At 44.2% G+C, this 12,267-nt stretch overlaps 1 long non-coding RNA gene across 1 annotated transcript in view; it reads right to left on the bottom strand.

The window, feature by feature from the left end:
• Nucleotides 1–5,048: 5,048 nt before the first annotated feature.
• The window catches only part of LOC106036462 (uncharacterized), a 50,435-nt gene continuing 43,216 nt past the window's right edge, over nucleotides 5,049–12,267 (bottom strand). Inside the window, exons 9-10 of the long non-coding RNA XR_010834251.1 lie at nucleotides 6,277–6,386; nucleotides 5,049–5,179 (exon numbers count right to left, since the gene is read on the bottom strand). This is a non-coding gene — a long non-coding RNA (uncharacterized lncRNA). The remainder of the gene's footprint in view (nucleotides 5,180–6,276; nucleotides 6,387–12,267) is intronic.

Raw genomic sequence — 12,267 nt, 5'->3', positions numbered from 1 at the left:
TACTGGGCAAATACTGGTTTATAAAGGAGACATATACCAATAAAAGCAAGGGACCATTTATCCAGGCAGGGAAAAAAAAATAGGCAAGGTTTGTGTTCATTTGTGATTTTTTTTTTTCCTGTAAGAAAATACAACTGTTTTCCTGTAAGAAAATACAACTGTTAAAAGGAATAACAAAGTTAAGTTTATAGGGGCCACAGACAGGAGTATAATACTACATGAGCTGGTTTCTTCCACATGAAGGGCTCTTACCTCCCCAAAATCTAGTGCATGAGTTTCCCTGAGTTCAGGCTATGGATCAAAGAATGCAGACCTGGGTCACTGCAAGCCCACAAAACCATAAGTAGTTCTGAACACTTGATCATCAGTCATTCATGTGCAAATCTGGGTGGAGACCGCATTCCATTTGGCAATGTGATCTTCAAAAGTTGCATTAAATCTTGCTTGATTTTCCTGCATCCTTTGATGTGTGCCCACATCCTTTGCCCCACTGAATCCCAGTGGTTAATGAAATGGCAAAGCAAGTAGCTGAATTTTTGGTGCGTTGTGTCCATCCTTGTTTCCTGATCTGGCCAGGAATGAGAATGGAGCTAGGCTCCAACTGAGTATCAAAAATAGAAGAAGAGAAAGTTCCCCTCTCAGCCGTGCTTTCCAGGAGTAGCCAAACTTGCTCAACACTAAGGTGCTCCCCATCAGGCTCTTGCATCAGTACACCTGTAAGGTTTCTTTAAGTTGCTGTTAAGCTGTTAAGTCCCCCAAAATGAGAGTGTCCCCTTTGCAAGTGACATATTGAGTTTCAAGCCTGGAGAAAGTAGGTGTTTTCAAACATTCATTCTGGATGGCAGTGTCATAACTGGCACAGGCAGAGACGTCAGTTGCTGCTCGAAGATGAAAATGTGAGCATTTGGGCTCTTCCATTTCTCTTATTCCCTCCTAGTACACTACTGAGCAATGAAACAGCTCCCTCAGAGAAGTGATAGGAGGCCCATTGCTTGCAACTTTGACAAACTGAACCAAGGAAAGAGATAAGAGACCAAAGAGAAAGAAGAAAACAAATTTTTTTTTTTTCTGGGACTGAACTAAGTGAGCTGATAGGTTGTTTTCATCTTGATGTCTTTAATTTCTCACAAACCCAATCTGATTGGTCTCTTTACACTGAAGGAGTGGCCAGTATTTCTCCTCTTTCCTGCTAACCCCGCAACAGTAGCATCTCTCCAAGGAGAAAAGAGGCACAACAAATCTAACCATCACTTCCCCACACCATCAGGAATCCTCTGTGGGAACTGATCTCCCGCCCGGCACAAGTGACTGATCCTACAGCTAAAAACTTGAGCAGTTGTTCTGTCGGGGTGTTTAACTGCTGAACTACTGGCTTCTTAGGACAAGGTCCCAGCAGGGAAGGACTGAAATACCTCTAAAGAAAATCATAGCTCTGGGAGGTCCGGATATTTTTTCGCATGCTTTCTCTCTCTCTCTGCTGGTTTCCAACCTCCCCAATCTTTGTTGCTTGATATTTAGATAGCTGAGTTGCTGCATTCACTGCGTTCAGAGCACAGAGGGCTGGTGAAGCTGTTTGATTTCGATGTGGTAGGAGAGATAAGATTTCTCCCCCTGCCCTCTTCTTTTTCTCCCTATGCAGCTCCTTGCAGTTCTCAGGACTTGACTAGCAGAGTTTTCAAATGAAGCGAAAGTCTTCATGTGAGGTGAATCCCGAGACCACAAACAGTTTGGACTTCAAACAGTGAGAAAATTGGCGCCGAATGATTCCGCACACAAAGCAGAAAACTTTCATTTCCTGCAGGCAGGATGGAATTGACTGTTATATTAAGACTTCAGAAGGAGCACTGCCCCGGAGTAATTTCACTGCTGTCAGGCAATGTTGACATCTAGATTAACCTCTGTGCAGTGAATTTTACAGCAAAGCTCATTGTAATGCATGTGGGGTATCTCCTGTAAATCCCAGCTGAAGCCCATAGTGTCCCACCCTTCTGCACAGGAGAAAGGGTCGGGGAGCAGCCGCTATCATTTCTGACCCCAGCAGAGCGTGACTCTAACCTCATCCAGGCCAGTTCTGCTGAAACTGATTTTCTACCCTGCTATAGTGACAGTAGCTCTGGCTTGATTTTTTTTTTTAATTCCCTAAAGAGGTTTACATCACAAGGCTGACTTTTTTTGCTAGTGATAAACAGCTCCCTTCACACATCCATCCAACAACCCAGACCTAATTAAACGGCACTAGTTAACCAGTGGCAATTAGCTGCTCGCACTGATTAACTCCAAAGCATGCAATCCCCACAGAGCACTGATCAGACCTCATCCAGGACTGAATGGCAGACAAACTCCCAGCTGATGAGAGTCGATGGCATCCAACCCTACCCACTAGCCCACAGGCGCACTATTAACTCTGTCTACCAAACCAGAACTGCATAAATTAAAGAAGTTCAAACTGCTCACTCAGTGCAAGTCAGAGGACATTACAAAATAAATCTCCTGATTCCTGAACTCAGTGCTCCCACTGTTAAGTTGGAAGTGGAGGCCAGAACCAAGCCCTTTTGTCTTTTGCTGGAAGAGCAGGCTGAGCAGCAAGAGGCATGAGCCCAACAGCTTCTTCACACTCTTATGTGTAGAGAAAATCCTGTCTGTAGTATTCAAGATGCATCTCTGAAATCCACTTTTTCATGAAAAAAATCAAACCACTAACATCTGAAAACTGGAAGAGGAAAGGAAAGTATTTGTTTTTTTGTTTTTGCCACACCTTCTTATTCATACACTTATTTTCAAACTCAGGCATTCCTCTGCAGTCATCTGCAGAAAGGTCTAAACAAGAGACAGATATCAGGTGCAGAATAGATTAGTCACTAACCATAAGGGCAAAATCTCACTAGTACGTCTGGAAATCTCTTTCAGAGCCTATCCATCCCTTCACCAACAGGTCTTAGTAGCAGGTTTATTGTTATGTTTGTCAAAGTCATTGAATAGACTATGAAGTGGTGACATGCCTGAAGTTCCCCTCAGATTCAGATGGAGCTATGTGCTCCGGGTACTTCTGAAATCAGGCCCATAAGGAAGATCACTTCAAACTAACATTTACCATTCCCAATCAGAATGCAGCTGAGAAGGCTATCCAAGGTTATAGAGAAGGTCAAGCTGTTGCTTTGGACTGGGGAAGGAATTTGATGGACCAATTTAACCGCCACAGCACATCAAAACCTGGTGGCTTCATTTAAAAAGTAATCAGTATTGTATTTCGCTTTAGACATCCGTGCATTAGTGTTCTGCAAATATGATTTCCTCTTTGTTTGCATTATTGATGCCATAAAATGTCAGACACATTAAAGAAAAAAAAAAAAAAGAGGCCAACCTTTGGGGTTTGGAATGATTCTGGCTGAATTGCAGTTGGGTTACTTTTCTTTTTATTTCCCATGGTAGTGATGCACTCTTACTCATTTTGCTATAGCTTTACAAAGAATTCTCTGTAAGTGCATCTATTCAGTCAACCTTATTTCAGGAAACACATAACCTTGATATTTTTTTGCTGTATATGGAAGAGTGTGTATGTGTGTGTGGAGGTGGGAAGAGGCATGGGGGAAGTGGGAGCATGGAGCTTTTTACAAGCGCCCTCCTGTGTCTGGTAGTAACTTGTTTTTCTGCAATGCTGTGTGACACCCTTCTGTTCAGGTGGCTGGGTTGATTTAATCTCAAGAGCTGACTTTTGTGATCTTGATTTGAGGCCTTCTGGTTTTGCTCTGCCCAGTCATCTGCTTTCACCATTCAGCAGCCATGTGCTGTCCACAATGGTGCCTAGATGTCTATGCCACAGAGATTACAGAGCACTTGAGTCTCAGGCATGTGATAGAGGAGTTTTAGCTCCCTCAAGTCCTTGACCAATGGCAAGTTTGCTGATTGAGTTTGGTATCTAAAGTCCTCCCCACTTGAGGCTCCCTGACTACTGTTCCCAAGGCAAATACTATTATCTGCTAAATGTTTTTTTTCTCCCAGACCATTAAAGAGCACAAGCTTTGTCAGCCATGTACCTTCTGCCTCAGATGTCTATAACGAATGCTGATCTATTGTTCAATAATCCTGTGAACATTTTGGAAGAATATTCTCCCTCTCAAAGTGTAAAAAAACACCCTCCCCAATTTTTACACTATTTTTTGTTCATACCCTTTCAAAGAATTTCCATGGGCTAGAGGGAAAAGCTGTCTATCAGTCTGTCCTGTTAACTTGTTTCTACTTTGATGCACTCAGCAGGGAGCTCAAAGCTGTGGTTTGTGTGGTTTTCCCTCCTGCTTACCTAGTATGAGAATTAGGGTCTCTCTATCTTGAAAGTAAAAGTGGAATAGGGTGGAATTCTCTCCCTTATGCAGGGAGCTTCATCAGTGGTAAAATTTCTCTTGGGCTTTTCTTTCGACTGACAGCGAGACTTGGGAGCAGGTAGAGGGATGCAATGCAGGAGTCTAAGGAAGTGACTCAACTAGGAGCTGGACTGCAAGGTCACCTCTTCGCCTACCAAGCCCTTCCTACCTTCATAGAGCAAGAAAACCCCAGCTTTTAATTAACAGCTTCTTGTCCAGCTTTCATGTTCCTACACCAGTTTTGATGGCCTTCAGATGACCTTCAGATCTTCTCATCTTCACAGATCTATCTCTGGGGTATCCAGACAGTCCAAAGAGGAGACAGCAAGGTCTGAATGGGTATTTAATTCAGTGTATTTCTATTCATTTTTCATCAGGGGCAAAGACAGTGAAAGTGACAGAACAGAAAAATTATTTTCCCCAACAGGAGTAATGCAGTTTCTTTTTAAACTGAGATATTTAAGATGCCATGCAGCAGTACCTATAAATATGCCTTGAAATGTTGAATGAGCACAAGGAGTCTATTTGATTTTGTTTTTATGCCTGTAATTTCTCTCACCAAGAATTCAGCTGTTACTCAGCCCCCAGCAGGTTGTTCTGATTGCTGGAGAGATGGTTGGGATTGATTCCGACTGGGATCTTTTCGAGTCCAGACTTCTTCTCATGTAGCTAGACTGAAACAATGGAAATAATCAGAAAAGGAGTGATTTGTTGTTGCTGTGTAACTAAACCTTCTTGTGCAACAGCCGGCTAAACCTTGAAGGGGTTGAACACCCACAACTTTGTCTGAAGTCAGTGAAGGCCGTGGATACTGGTGATCGCTGTGATGTTAGGAACAGAATGTCAGGAGAGAAGAAGAGAAATTATACAAGAAAAAAAAGAAAAAAAAACAAGCAAGAAAAAAAAACACAACACATTGCATATGAAAAGAGATTGGTTGGCTTATAATACAAGAAAATCCACTGCCGTACATCCGTACATGAGAAAAGAATCAGAATATTCACCCTGGCAACAAAGAACATTGGCCATCAAGACAAGAGCAGATCTCTACCCTACAAACCTCCCCTCACTTTTAATTTCCTTTGTCTCCTTCTGCTAAGACAAGACAAATCCTGCTTTATGGCCTCCTTGAAATCTGAAATTAAGGTAAAAAGCAGATTTGGGAGAGGAAGAGAGAGACCAGATCCTGCTGGATGGTGTCTGTTGTACTCCCTCTTTTTTTTTTTTTTAACACCCCTCTTTCCTTAATGCACATAATATTCCCAGTGATGACTAACCGGTTCAATCCTCAAGAACAACAAAACTAGGACGGGAATTTCCGCGGATCTACCGACTGGGATCAGCACCGGGGACAGCGGCTGCCAGCCTCACCCCGTCCCTCTCCCCTCCCATCCTTCCTCCTACACAAAATGGGCAGCCGGTATCTGTTTTCAAGTGATGGAGGATGGGTTAAAACGCCAAACAATCAATCTGATACAAGAGAACAATTCTTCCCCCAGAATTAAACCTTCTGCCCCGCTTTTTCCCCACACTTGTGTTCCACCTGGGAACGTTTGGTCTCTTATTTGGATTGTGAAACTTTCCTGTCTTCTAGTCTATGGGGACAGCCTGACATATGGAGAGAGACTATACTGTTAGCAGTTTAGAAATTGAGTATTTATTTCATGTGATTCAGCTTTGACCATCACCTAAATTTACTGTTTGTAACGAATCAACGGACAGATCTCCTGGAAAATTCAAAGTAAGGGGCATAAAAATGACACTGTAGCCCCTGAAAATCATTTCAACATCAATCCATAAAAAATTCACATTACTGTGTAATGGAGAACTGTCAGAAAAGAGTCAGCCAAAGATGAAAAGCTATGCAGGAAAGAGCAAGCATCAGTAGAGAAGGCTCTGAATGGAAAAGAAGTTATACCTCATGTATAGAAGAAGGCAGGTTCTTCAGTATCCACCTTGGTTAGCCTGCATTCTTGGGGTTTCACTAAGAGAAGCTATGCAAAGGGACGTGAAGGTCCAATCCCATCCCTGAAAAACAAAGGGGGAGGAAGAAAGGATAGAAAGGTAGGCCAGAAACATGGGCTCTTCCTCCCTCCCCAGCACATACGTCCTCCTACAAACAGCTTCCTCCGTATCCTTCCCCCACATACTCCAGCAGTGATTTGCAGTCGTGACTATGGTACATCTGGACTGGTGCTCAGAGAAAGTGAGGACTGGGAAGTGCCTGAGACACAGAACCTCAAAACTTGTGAGTAACAGTCCTGAAAATAAGGAATTGTGGCCAGTTTTCTGATGCTAAGGGACATCCAGAAAGGAAAAAATTGCAGGGGGCTGCAAAGATGATTTAATAAGGGGCTCAGAGAGCAAATGGTGCTAAGGGAAGGGAGCAAGGAAGCCTGCTGGGACATGGGGAGAGAAAGCAAATAGGCAAGGACTCGATTCTCAGTAAGCGGTCAGCCATAGTGAGAGTAGTAAAAGTCAGATATGAACTGGGGTAAGGCAGCAGAGAGTTCTGACCAGAAGAGTGCTATGGATGTGAGGAAGCAGTCACTCCAAAATGATGTACTCATCTGAATGAGTGCTGAAGGTTTGGAGAAACATTCAGCCTTGCTGCGCTTCTCCCTGTCCCACCTACTCTGCTTCAAACCCTTACAAATACTACGATTTCCACTGCATTTATTCTGCTCTCTGATTGCTCTGGTTTCAGTACAGGCTGTCTTGTTTTAGACCCCTCACTTGCCCTGCTCAGTCCCCACACCCAGCCAATTCCCTGTGTGAAAGAGAACTGCCTTTTTTTTCTTTTTTTTTTTTTTCTTCCCCAGAAGTGTCCTTTAAATTTTCAGCTAAACTGGGAGGCAATTTCTTGCATGAGAGCTTCGTATAGATAGGCTTAAAGCAGAACAAAAATAAATAAATAAATACTCTAAATAACCTTCATCTCCCCTACCTTGTCTTAACGAAGTGCTACTTTACATATGTTTTTCAATAGAAACGAAGGATTTTTGCGCAGGCAAACAATTGACATTGATTTAGCTTTCAGCAAGTACTACAGCTCCCTCTGCCTCTCGTGTGTCAGGTGAAGAGACAAGGTTTCCCCAGGTAAAATCGAGGGTACACACCCTCAGGCATTTCCCATGCTGGCACTCTTGTCACCAGGAGAAACGCCACTCTCCAAAATATGCCAAGGGTATGTTTAACATCCAGGAAACTGCTCCTACACCTAGCTGACCTGGCCTTCGGCCACACAAGCAGGCTTGGCCCCAGAAAGTGCTGATCCACAGCTCACTCTGGGAGGAGAGCTGGCAGCAAGAGGGGGATGGGGCTAGATCCCAGAGGAAAGATATTTTGGTAGAGATTTTGTTGTTACTATTATTTAAACCAGCTTATTTTAATCTCTGTTAATGTCACTGAAAGTCTGCATGAGCAGAAAACGAATCCTCTGGTGATGCTTGCTGAATTGATTTTTTTGACAGTCTTTTTTAAAATTAATTAATTATTTATTTTTACCCCATGCACCAATCCACGTGTTTTATTAGTTTGGGGCTTTTTTTACATCCTTTGTATCCTATTTGCCAACTGAATTGCTGGTTCTCAACCTTTTCCATCCTGCAGTCTCCCCTTCTCCAAATCACAACTCACCCTTCTCCCCTTCTGGGAACAACCCAGGTTACCCCTCAAGGGAGAACCTGGCAAGAGCAAGGTGGTCGCAATGTCTGCCTGCCCAGCCCACCTCCACTGGCCCCAGCTCAGAGGAAGAGGCAGCCTGATCTGGGTAGCGGCCGAGGTAAGGTCCCTGCTTCTCCTCTACCTGCCACGCCACGTGCATCGAGCACACTGCCACCATGGAAGGGGACGACTGGTACAGTGTTAGTCAGACTTACAAGAACACTTTTAAAATTAAGGATTTGCAGTGAGGTCAAGGGACCTTTTACTAAAGTGCTGAGGTATTTCCCCTCCCCAGACCTCCCCTTCCCTTCTGCCCTGCATTGTCCCTTCCTCTCTCCCCAGCCTTGAAATGAAACAGAAAATTATTTTTTTAAAACTGTGTCGATAATTTATGTTTAGTATAAAGGATGATTTAATGGCATCACCAAAGGTCATTTTTTTCATCTCCACCTTACTGCCCCAGCCCCGAGGCCACGTGCCCCCTCCTCCCCATACGTCCACTGCCCTCCCCTCCACGCACCTCACGCATCCCCTGCCACCACCACACCACCAAGACGTGCTCCAGGTTCAGCCAACGACTGCTGGAGAACCGAGATTTCAAAGCGAAACCTCCGCTCCAGACCACCACAAACTGGAACCATTTCCACCTTTAAAAATAGTCAGTTGCTGCAAATGAAAGGCAGACTCATTTCTTGAATTACGTAAGTTTTTTTTTTAAAGCCTTTTATACCTATTTACGTGTGCGCGTGCGTGCACCACGTGTACACAGGGGTATCTGTGCGCACAGATGCACACGAATCTCTCTCTCAAATATAAATATATTGTATGTTAGAGCTGTAAATATTCCTTGGTCATGTGTCTATGTCTTCTTCAAAGTATCATATCCTCAGTGTTACGTTAACAACTTCATTTATTGACTGATGAAACTGTGTGTAGACCTGTACCCTCCTGACATAGTTTATGTAGCTCTCTCTTCTCAAATAAAGTACAAAACTACCACTAGCTGGTCCTCCTCTCCTTTCTGTTCCATGCTGAACATTCAGCTTTAATTCATAAAAGTTTATGCTGAAAATTAACACATTTTCCAGCCATCCCAACAGCACAGGAACCTCCAGATGATGCTTTAGAGCTTTTTTTAGAGCTTGTGTCAGGCCAACGAGTATAATACGTATAACAAAATGCAATAATCCATAGGTGAAATATTGTCCAAAGTGCAGTAACTGAAGGTCTGACTATTGACCTGATTTCTTCTTCGCACCCGCTCCCAGGTACAGCCTTCACAGCTCACTTCATCCTGGTAGAGACGACAGAGTCCATGCTGCTCCTCCCCTTTGTCAGTGGGTCTCCACACCGCCACATCAAGCAAACCCCTCACAATGCAGAAAGCCCTCCTTGACTCAAAAAGGATTCAATAACTTCCTTGTGTTTTGGGGTTTTGTTACTTGGAGAGCTCAGCACCTAAACTGAACACCCCTGAGGACATCTTGGGACTGGAATCAAGATGCAGGAATATGGCACAGTTCACCACTGTCACCTTGACTCCTGACACTGGTTTCAGGCAGAAATAACCAGAAGCAAAGGATTTTTACCACTGCAAGTTGAAAAAAAAGCCTTTTCACAGATACACTTACTGGGCAAAACCATAACGGTGATTTGTGAAGTAACACTTAATTTACTGCAACTGACACCACACTCTAGCTGCCAGGAATTTGACTGACAATTTCTATTTATTTATATCCTGCTATACAATATCTGCCTTAATGTTGTAAATTTTTCTGATTGGAATTTCACAGTGTCTGCCTGGATATTTATTGATCATAAAATAATCTGTACAACCTGTTGTACTCAAAGCAGGGACAACGGATGCCAGAGAAATCACTTGACAGGATCCGGGTACCAGTGTCCAGGTAACAGAAGATGTTCAGACGCTATTTTTATGGCTTTATGTATTACCAAGAACCAACCTTTTGAACTGCTTTTCTTCTGTTTCCCGAAAGCCCCCTTCTGAAACACTTCCAAGAGCCTGGTGTTGGTTTCCTACCAGCAACTCCATATGGACCCCTGCAAGTTGCCTCATTTGCAGCTCCTCACTATTGGGAAATCCCACCTTCACAAGGAAATCTGGTGTTTTCACAACTGTTCACTAATATGGCCCACAAGAGAACTGTTTGGCTCTTTCAGCAGCAGCGAGACTACATTTTTTTTTAATTTTATTTTTGGCATGCAAAGACGGAAGCAGAAAATTTCTGCCCACAAGGGGAAAAACTGTGAAACTTTGTCCCAGTTGGGAGTTCCTATATTGCCTTGTGAGCAGTCTCTCTTTTTTATTTATTTTTATTTTTATTTTTTACAGCTTCAGTTATATAGCTTTTCAGTATCTCCAATAGATGAGGCCTCCTTTTCCCCATGAGAATACACATCCCATGCCAACCCACCCCACAGGCGTCTTCCCACCAGCATCCTCCCAGTGCAACACTCCTCCCAACCCAGCACGTACACATACATCCCAATACTCCCACCCACCACTCTTCTGCCTGCTCCTGCTCTTGTTCAACAGGAGCCCAGATTTAGCCTGCTCTTTTCTCCATAAATGCCACACTAGTTATTTGTTCCTGCTGCTTTCTGAGCCCCACATTTAAGCTGCAGCCTCACCCCTCATCAGACACCTCCCTTCCCCTTCTCTACACCAGCAAAACAAACAAGAGGCTGACAGTTTGCATTTTAACCTCATTAGCTGTGGCTAGGCAGCCTGATGGACAAAGTTTCCTTTTATTATTGATTTAAAGCACTTATGTAATAGAAATCTTTGGAAATTCGTTAAAAAGCAAATAATGAAGAAAACAAAAAAACCCTAACCATCTGAACAAATTAGCTAGGAATCACCCCATTCTGTCCCCTTCCAGTGCCTGTTGCAGGTTCCTGCTGTTTGTCTATCTGAGATGATTACATGAGCATGGAGTGGCTGGTGGAGCATCTAATGGGGCTGGGAATAAAATGACACCAAAATAAACAGCAGCTGAGATTGCCTACAACAGGGCTGTCAGTCTGCAGCATATGCCCCGCATCTGACAGCATCCCCTGGGGGCAGGCAGGCAAAGGAAGGAGCGAGGTCCATCAGGGCTCCCTGTACTTCATTCCTGCCACCCTCAGCTCAGGCACACGCAGTAACCTTTTCAAGCTCTGTAAAACCCTTCACAGATTACCCTTTAAAAAGCAGGAGAGGGAAGCAGACCCCTCCGTCCCCTCTGGGCAGATGGAAGAGAGAGGTCCTGGCCTTCCCCCAGGTCGCAGAGCTCCAGACAAAATTAACAGCACGATGTAATCATAAGGTAAAAGCACAGGGCAGGAGTGGGGGAAGCTATTTCCTGCTGAATTGTGGCTGCCGTTATTCCCAGAGAAAAGCAGCAGGTATTCAGGAGCTTCTCATTAGCCAGTGTGATTTCCATTAGGCTGTCTATTAACATTTTGTGGCCGTAATAAACACCTACATAATTAACACAAAAAATGAGCTCTCTCTAGGCTACGAAAAGTGGCCAGAACAAGCTGGGAATAGCACAGAGGGGCTAGTTCCTGTCTGGAAATTTCTGCCTGGAAAGGAATTGCTTCTTCCATCCTCTCAGGACAAATTCCCTTCCAAAGAGCCACTCTTTAGTGTTCCAGTCCTCCTGGCTCAGTCTAGGGGAACACATACCTCTAGTTTACAATTGGAAAAAAATCATACAGCGGGGTAGAATTTGTCCTGCAAGTCCCACAGGGAAAATTTGGGGCTGCCCAGGGTATTCCCTATCCCTTTGCCATAACTATGATGAGCATTTTCCTCCTAAAAACTGACGGGGCAAGAAATACCTTGGGAACATGTGTGATCCCAGCTAGCAGACAAGCCCCAGGAGCTCACAAAAAGTCCCTGTGGAAAGAAGATGGGCTTAACATAACGTGGGCACGTCTAAAACCATGAAGTACTCCAGCACGTCAGGCTGGGAGCTGATAAATGATGGGGAACACTGAGACAGAGAGGGAAATCGTGACCTTCCCAAAGCCTGTCACCGGTTTTCCATGCCTCCTCCATCCTGCTAACGGCATTGACTGCATTTCTGAGTATTGCATTCAGGGGGAGCTTGCAGGCAGCAGTGACTCCTCCTAGCCCTTGCCCTCCTCCCCACCGACTGCCAAGGGTGCCACCGGTAAGCCCGTGCAGGGGAGATGGAGGACATGTCATTTTGACAGGGCTGCCTGTCCCCTGCCT

This window comes from Anser cygnoides, chromosome 11 (genome assembly GCF_040182565.1).
Source record: "Anser cygnoides isolate HZ-2024a breed goose chromosome 11, Taihu_goose_T2T_genome, whole genome shotgun sequence".
NCBI classification, from domain to species: domain Eukaryota; kingdom Metazoa; phylum Chordata; class Aves; order Anseriformes; family Anatidae; genus Anser; species Anser cygnoides.
This window is presented reverse-complemented; position numbering and strand designations above follow the sequence as displayed.